This window comes from Salmo salar, chromosome 09, assembly GCF_965601325.2.
Source record: "Salmo salar chromosome 09, fSalSal1, whole genome shotgun sequence".
Taxonomy (NCBI): Eukaryota; Metazoa; Chordata; class Actinopteri; order Salmoniformes; family Salmonidae; genus Salmo; species Salmo salar.
Genome location: NC_138299.1, coordinates 129392719 through 129402093, shown reverse-complemented (window position 1 = coordinate 129402093; position 9375 = coordinate 129392719).

Genomic DNA, 9375 nt, shown 5'->3' with positions numbered 1-9375 from the left:
TTTTGTTATGAGCATGTTTGAGACTTTATGAAGTCTTATAATAATGTGTTATGTAATAATGCAGGATAGTATCACTTAGAAAGTCAGAGGAGAAACAATGTCTGCACAAGCTGTATGATCAGTATAACATACTGCATTCAGGAGGTTGCATATCCTCCACATGATACCTTCCAAGTTCAGAGAGCATGATACTGGGGCGGCATGTAGCCTAGTGATTAGAGTGTTGGAATTGTAACCAAAAGGTTGCAAGATTGAATCCCCAAGCTGACAAGGTAAAAATCTGTTGTTCTGCCCCTGAACAAGGCAGTTAACCCACTGTTCCTAGGCCGTCATTGAAAATAAGAATTTGTTCTTAACTGATTTGCCTAGTTAAATAAAAAAATATATACAGCCAGATCCATAATTATTGGCACCCTTGATAAAGATGAGGGAAAAAGTCTGTATAATTTTTTCCCCCTTTTTTTTTGGACAAATAATGAGTTATATTGTATGCTCAACAAAAATTGGGAGATTATTTTATACTAATACAATTGTTTAGAGAAAGAGATTTTGTTTAAGAAGTAAAAATAATAATAATAAAAAAAATAGGGGTCAAAATTATTGGCACCCCTGTTTTCAATGCAATCCCCTTGTGAGGATAGCGACACAGCCTTTTGCTAAAATGTTTTATGAGATTGGAGACATGTTGGGAGGGATCTTAGACCATTCCTCCATACAGAATCTTTCCAGATCCTTGGAAAATGTTGATTTTGTGGTCAGTTAAACATTTCTTTGTAGATTTTGATTATTGCTTGGGGTTATTGTCTTGCTGGAAGGTCCACTTGCAGCCAAGTGTCAACCAGGTTTTTGGTTAAAATGTCCTGGTACTTGGTAAAGTTCATGATGCAGTTGACCTTAAGAAGAGCCTCAGGACTAACGAAAGCTAATAACATCAAATATCCACCACTATATTTTACCATAGGTATGAGGTACTTCTCTGCATATGCTTCTGTATTTCAACGCCAAACCCACCACTGGTGTGCGTGGCCAAAGAGCTCTATTTTCATGTTATCTGACCATAGCACCAGTTCCAATCCAAGTGCCAATGTCGTTTATTAAATTCCAGGCGGTGCTATGCTATCGGGGAAACGGCTTGAGTCACACAAAATGGAATATAACTTTGTGGATAAAGTTCAGAATGACACAATTTCATGTATAGGCCTACAACATATAAAGACCTGCATCACTATACTGAGAGCTTTGCCGTTTAAAAAAATACGGATTTGGGTGTCAGATGAGGCTGGTGGGATGAGCTATAGGAGGACATGCTCATTGTAATGGCTGGAATGGAATCAATGGAACAGAGTCAAACATGTGGTTTCCATGTTTGATTTGTTTGATACTGTAAAATGTATTCTATTCCAGCCATTTCAATGAGCCTGTCCTCCTGTAGCTCCTTCCACCAGCCTCCTCTGTTAGGTGTGTTTTAAGCATTTGTTCATGTTTTTTTAGAACCCCGATACTGCACAACGAGGATCAGGCAATGATTCACTGTTTGGGGTAAGTTTATAAAAACAAAGGTGTCTGCACCCATCTATAACATGCCATTTACATCCAAAATAGATATTTGGTTGTGAAAAATAAAACTTCTCCTTTAACTACCTTGCTGGCTGTCTCCAAGTCCACACAGCCAACAAATAAAAATTGTACTCAGGATACCTATACTTTGGCACAACATAGAGACTGGATAAAGGATTTGTCAACCGTGAATTTGACTGCTAGGTGTGGTGTAGGAAAGCAGCAGCTCCATCCCTGTCTTTCCCTCTGTCTGGCTAGAAAAGGAAACACCATCTGGAAAGAAACAGATGGAGGCGCATTCCCTATAGCAGAGAGGAAGAGGCGAAGCTAGAGGATTTATTCTGCCCATTTATTCTGGACTAGTAACCGAAAGGTTGCAAGATTGAATCCCCAAGGTAAAAATCTGTCGTTCTGCCTCTGAACAAGGCAGTTAACCTACTGTTCCTAAGCCGTCATTGTAAATAAGAATTTGTTCTTAACTGACTTGCCTAGTTAAATAAAGGTTTTAAAAACAATGTGAGGCTTATTTGATAGAGTAGAAGTTTCGCAATGTTTAGGCTGTTACAAATGTAGTGATATAAGTGAACTCACAAGTCATCCTGGCAACTTTGAGAAAAAACTACTTAGTTGTTCCTGTTGTTAACACACACACACACACACACACACACACACACACACACACACACACACACACACACACACATATCTGCCCCCTCATCGGCTAGAATGGTCCCACCTGATCTCGGCTGCAATCTTTGAGGACATGTATTTCCATTGTTCGAGCGGTCACTCGGCTATCTTGTCAATATAATAGATCATCTTTGCCTGTAGTCACAACTGCAACCAATCAGAGAAGACAAACAATTAATTCAAACAGGCCAATTACCCCACCCTTCACACTCATATGGCTACCATAATTCACAGAATAGAGACCTTCTAGCTGGAAAATGGGACATTATTATTATTATTTTTTTTTCTTCTTGCAAATATATATATATATATATCTATACATATAGATACATACACACATACATACATACACATGTAAATACATACATACATACATACATACATACATACATACATACATACATACATACATACATACATACATACATACATATGTAACCGATGTGAAATGGCTAGTTAGTTAGCGGTGGTGAGCGCTAATAGCGTTTCAATCAGTGACTCACTCGCTCTGAGACATGAAGTAGGGTTGCCCCTTGCGTTGCAAGGGCCGCGACTTGTGTGGCGCGATGGGTAACGATGCTTCGTGGGTGTCAGTTGTTGATGTGTGCAAGGGTCGTTGGGGTGAAGAGAGGGACGGAACCTACACTGTTACACATATATAAATACATATACATACATATTTTTATTTTATATATTTCCTTTATTACCCTCCAACCCTACCACCCCTTCCCCAATTGGAGCAAACTAGTGAACAACAACGCTTAGGCCTGTATTTCCAGCATACATACTATATTCATTTTATGGACACAGTCTATTTTGTTTGTTTTTAACTCTTGTCCTTCCTCTAACCTCAACCTCTCCCATATATTTATGATGTCCATCTGGTTTGATTTCTATTTGCCATAGATTTCAAACTGTGCTCTTTCAAAAAAGTTCTTAACCTTTATACATTTTACGGGCACAGTATGTTTTCCATTAGTTATCTTGTTGTTATTAGTCCCAACCTTCAGCTCCATTCAACCCCTCCCATCTATCTCTTAACACCATCCATATTGAATTTATATTTGCCATATATTTTTCAACTGTGCTGTGATGCTTCACAAAAGTTCTGAACCTTTCTATTCTCATTGTTCCTACAGATTGTAAATTGAAAATAATTTTTTTTGCTAAAAGTATTATTATATTATTGATCGATTGACTATGACTTTTCAGATCACCCAGTAGTGCTATATTCTTATAGGGAATGTGAAAAAGCATATTGTGGACATTCTCTCTCTAAATGGATGCAGAAGTCCTAATAATGAAGATGAAGTATACTGCTCAAAAAAATAAAGGGAACACTTAAACAACACATCCTAGTTCTGAATGAAAGAAATAATCTTATTAAATACTTTTTTCTTTACATAGTTGAATGTGCTGACAACAAAATCACACAAAAATAATCAATGGAAATCCAATTTATCAACCCATGGAGGTCTGGATTTGGAGTCACACTCAAAATTAAAGTGGAAAACCACACTACAGGCTGATCCAACTTTGATGTAATGTCCTTAAAACAAGTCAAAATGAGGCTCAGTAGTGTGTGTGGCCTCCACATGCCTGTATGACCTCCCTACAACGCCTGGGCATGCTCCTGATGAGGTGGCGGATGGTCTCCTGAGGGATCTCCTCCCAGACCTGGACTAAAGCATCCGCCAACTCCTGGACAGTCTGTGGTGCATGGAGCGAGACATGATGTCCCAGATGTGCTCAATTGGATTCAGGTCTGGGGAACGGGTGGGCCAGTCCATAGCATCAATGCCTTCCTCTTGCAGGAACTGCTGACACACTCCAGCCACATGAGGTCTAGCATTGTCTTGCATTAGGAGGAACCCAGGGCCAACCGCACCAGCATATGGTCTCACAAGGGGTCTGAGGATCTCATCTCGGTACCTAATGGCAGTCAGGCTACCTCTGGCAAGCACATGGAGGGCTGTGCGGCCCCCCAAAGAAATGCCACCCCACACCATGACTGACCCACCGCCAAACCGGTCATGCTGGAGGATGTTGCAGCAGAACGTTCTCCACGGCGTCTCCAGACGCTGTCACGTCTGTCACATGCTCTGTGTGAACCTGCTTTCATCTGTGAAGAGCACCCCCAATAAAGGAGTGGCAAATTTGCCACTCTTGGTGTTCTCTGGCAAATGCCAAACGTCCTGCACGGTGTTGGGCTGTAAGCACAACCCCCACCTGTGGACGTCGGACCCTCATACCACCCTCATGGAGTCTGTTTCTGACCGTTTGAGCAGACACATGCACATTTGTGGCCTGCTGGAGGTCATTTTGCAGAGCTCTGGCAGTGCTCCTCCTGCTCCTCCTTGCACAAAGGCGGAGGTAGCGGTCCTGCTGCTGGGTTGTTGCCCTCCTACGGCCTCCTCCACGTCTCCTGATGTACTGGCCTGTCTCCTGGTAGCGCCTCCATGCTCTGGACACTACGCTGACAGACACAGCAAACCTTCTTGCCACAGCTCGCATTGATGTGCCATCCTGGATGAGCTGCACTACCTGAGCCACTTGTGTGGGTTATAGACTCCGCCTCATGCTACCACTAGAGTGAAAGCACCGCCAGCATTCAAAAGTGACCAAAACATCAGCCAGGAAGCATAGGAACTGAGAAGTGGTCTGCGGTCCCCACCTGCAGAACCACTCCTTTATTGGGGGTGTCTTGCTAATTGCCTATAATTTCCACCTGTTGTCTATTCCATTTGCATAACAGCATGTGAAATTTATTGTCAATCAGTGTTGCTTCCTAAGTGGACAGTTTGATTTCACAGAAGTGTGATTGACTTGGAGTTACATTGTGTTGTTTAAGTGTTCCCTTTATTTTTTTGAGCAGTGTATTTCAGTAAAGCATTACATCACAATTAGCGTATTGCTTAATTACTGTAAGCCTAGATACCTGTTATATATGTGAGGGTCTGTTACACTGTTGGACTAAAGTGATGATAGGCTAAATGGCTATGGTTTGGGCCTGGTGTTTTTTTCAGACCATGTGACTTTACCAGGAAAAAACACTCTGGGTGATAGATAGGTATTGAACAGTCTCGTTACCCAGTCTGTCTGTAAGGAGATAATACTATGTAACATCACATGGCTATGGTGAAACTGTGTTAGCTCAGCTGGTCTTGCTGTGGTGGGATGATGTTATGCTAGTTGACAGTTGTGTGGTGTTATCAGTGACTCATTGCTACCAGAGAGATAAGCCGGTGGCCTAGCGCACGGCTCTTCCTTGAACACCCGACACCTAATAGGCAACAGGAAGGGATGTGGAAGAGCTGCCTGGAATTACTATTGGCTGACTCTCATTCTACTGGGCTCTGAGGTATTACAGTAAAGCAAACCCAAGGTAATGCAAACCCAGCGTCTCCTTCCTGTCCTTATTTTTATTTTTTTACACACTCAACAAGCACCTGCAATATGAAGTAGCCAAAGCAACCAATATTGTTTTATTACTTGCTCTGAGTACAAATCGTATTATCATTTTTTTTACATATCCTATTTTCACCTATGTGAGCATATAAAGACGTACAACATCTCTTAAGTCACAGTGTTGTATGCTGTCTACTAAAGTTTGTATGACTGCGTACCCACTCACTTTGAAAAGATTGTCAAATCTGACCTCCAGTGGAAACCTTTGGACATTACACCTGGAAAGGTACAGCTCCTCAAAGTGGACTTCTGCCAGAGGAGGCTGGTGCGATGAGCTATAGGAGGACAGGCTCATTGTAATGGTTGGAATGGAATAAATGCAACAGAGTCAAACATGTGGTTTCTATATTTTTGATTTGATTTGTTTGAATGTATTCCATTCCAGCCATTACAATGAGTCCGTCCTCCTATAGCTCCTCCCACCAGCCTCCTCTGATTTCTGCAATATAATCTTAAAATCAGATAGATTGGGTCTGTATTTATGTGATAGACATCCATAAATTGCTACATTTCTAATGCAGTACAAACATTGCATAAGATATGACGGCTGGTAATAGGTTATTTTTGATACACCAGAGGGCAGTAAAAGTCTACTCAGCAACTTTATCTACAAATTCAATTCGCGCAAATGATAAGATAAAAATGATGAGATTACTAAAACATGGTGTAAAGCAAGTGATTTGTAATATTGAGAAATTGAGAAGTCTTTATTGTGCTGACTGTGTGTACAAGCTTGTGTAAAACAAATCTTTCATATGGCAAATTGTGTAAAATGGGAATATTTCATCTGTAAAGAGAAAGAGAGAAAGGAAGAAGTAATTAGAGAGAGAAAGGGAGAAGAGATTGTAAGAGACAGAAAACAAAGAAAGAGGGAGAGAGAAAGAGAGAGGATCATGTTTTCCCTACATCTTCAATGACAGCTCCATTTATGATGCTGGTGAATCATTCATTATCCCATGCCGTGGCTCTGATCCTCCATGTTTTCCCTGTTCCCCCTCTTGTCAACAGAGAACAGTCTGTCCACATTCCGCTCTCTCCTCTCCTCAGCTTGTAGAGAGGGAGAAATGCTCCTCTGGCAAAAAGCTTGACATACTCCCCCAACTCCACTGTTACTTAAGGCCTGGATGCAAGGACTTGGAGATACCTCGGCCCAAGTTCATTGTCAGACTCTGAACTGACTTGTACCCCGCACACTGACTCGGCACTGGTACCCCCTGTACATAGCCTCGTTATTGTTATGTTATTGTGTTACTTTTTATTCGTTTTTACTTTAGTTTATTTGGTAAACATTTTTATTAACTCTTCTTGGACAGCACTGTTGGTTAAGGGCTTGTAAGTAAGCATTTCACGGTAAGGTCTACACTTGTTGTATTCGGCACGTGACAAATAAAGTTTGATTTGACTGAGGCTGCCTCTCAAATGGCACCCTATTCCATATATAGAGCCTGGATTCTGGTCAAAAGTAGTGCACTATACAGCACAACGAATAGGGTGCCATTTGGATGGATCCTGAGTCTGACTCTCTGAACAGCCCAGACTCTCTCTTTCTCTGCCAGACTTTTTGCTTGTCTCCATTGGCTAATGCTCCAAGGCCAAACTCAAAGCAGGTGCCTTGGAATGTTTGCCCATAACATTTATAATGTGTTAGGATTAGGGCTAACTCGGGAGAGAGGTGTGTAAATGTGAATTAATGATAGGCCTATATCTTCAACTGAATACTTTGATCTTCAATGGTTGTGTTTGTCATTGTTCACACGTCATTGTTCATGAGTGAAATACATGAAAAATCATAAAAATCACATTTGACTTTAAAATGAAATTATAAACAGTAATTATTTTCTCAGTCGCCATTAAGAATAACACATCTCTTATCACAGGACATTCTTTTGGCATCATGTAGTGGAATTTTCCAGCAGGCTAAGTATTATGTCATCTGCGGAGCTCTGTATTGGAATTATAGTCTGTGGTTCCTGAGTGTATCATGTACAGATAAGGATTCTTCTCGTAAATTCAACCTTGTAAAGCTTGGTATTTCTCAAATAACTCTCAGCCGAATAACGTATTTTTTTATATTCTGAGTTATATTGTTCGGTCACACTTGAGTGAATACTTTAGATTCTTGAGGAGTTCTGTATGAGGTATTATGCTGAATGGGGAAGTCTAAATGTTTATCCATGTGATGTGTTGCATGAGCAGCAATTCAAATATATTCCAAGATACCATTGGAGTAGAGGAGCTTTGTCACCCTGGGGCAATTCATTTTCATTGCAGTAGAAAGTCATAAATACATGCAGGTGATTTTTAGACAAATACAGGACAAAGAGAGAATAAATGAATACAGGTAATATAAGTACATAACAATCATACTGTTACATGTAATAATGGATACTACCTTACAGAGAGTAACTACCATTTTTGTTTATGTAGCACAATTTTACTAAAATGTTACACATATGAAATGACAACAATCATTATTAGTGTAAATCTAGTTGGTCAGCCTGGTCAATGTAACAGCTGAACATGTAAATGGATTGACTTCTGTGAATGTAACTGATAGGTAAAAGCTTTCAGTGGCAGGTATAGTGCCACTCATAGCTTTTATCTGTCAATAGATGACAAAACGGTTGGGTTGTTTAATGGTTTGTTTAATTGTAGAAGAGAAAAATTGATTGTCTTGGCAGTAGACACTTCTCCTTGGGTTATTAAGATGCTGGCAGGATGGAGCACCATGGAAACTGAGCACCTCCTAGACAATAAGGTGATAGTACGAGTAGAAAGCTCCCAATGTCTTGAACAAATGAGAAAATTGGGCACACATTTCCTTCCATGTCCACTTTCCCTATTCTATTCTTCCAGTTCAAGTGAGATCTCTGTGATTGGTGGAAAGAACCCCCCCCCTCCCCCCCAAAAACACACCACACTTACAACCACACACACACACACACACACACACACACACACACACACACACACACACACACACACACACACACACACACACACACACACACACACACACACACACACACACACACCACACACACACACACTAAAGGAAACAATGAAGAATGGGATAGTAGCCATTTGAATTAAGTCCTAGTGTCCTCTGAGCAGTATGTGATAACATTACACAGACTCAGTAGCCAACTCTTGGCAAAGGACACAGAAACAAATGAAGGCAAGGGAACCCAGTACAGCTCCTCAGGACTTTATAAACAAGCTCTCCTTTATTCCTCTGCAGAGATAAGAATCTAGCCACTTTATTAATCCCATTTAGCAGGGATCTCTCTCTGTCTTTGTCTTTGTATGACCTGCGGCTGTAGTGTCACAGGGCCACAACGAGTTCCAGGAGAGGCGGTATAGGAACCTTCAATCAGGGGTGTCAGTCAGGGACATAGAAGGCCTTTGATGAGGCCGTTCTTATATACGTGGCAACAGTGAATGAAGGCTGTCGACACTGGTAATTAGAGAGAGGAACTATGGGTAACCAGAGGTCACATCCCCCAGCGTCCCCTCTGCTCCCTATATTAACTGGGCTATGGGGCCATCTCCCTCAGCTCAGAACTCATTCACTCAGGCCCTATAGACGTCAACTCAGGCTACCAAATGAACCTGTTAGCTAAAAGTAAATAAATTGTTGTGATATGGGAAAGGTGATAC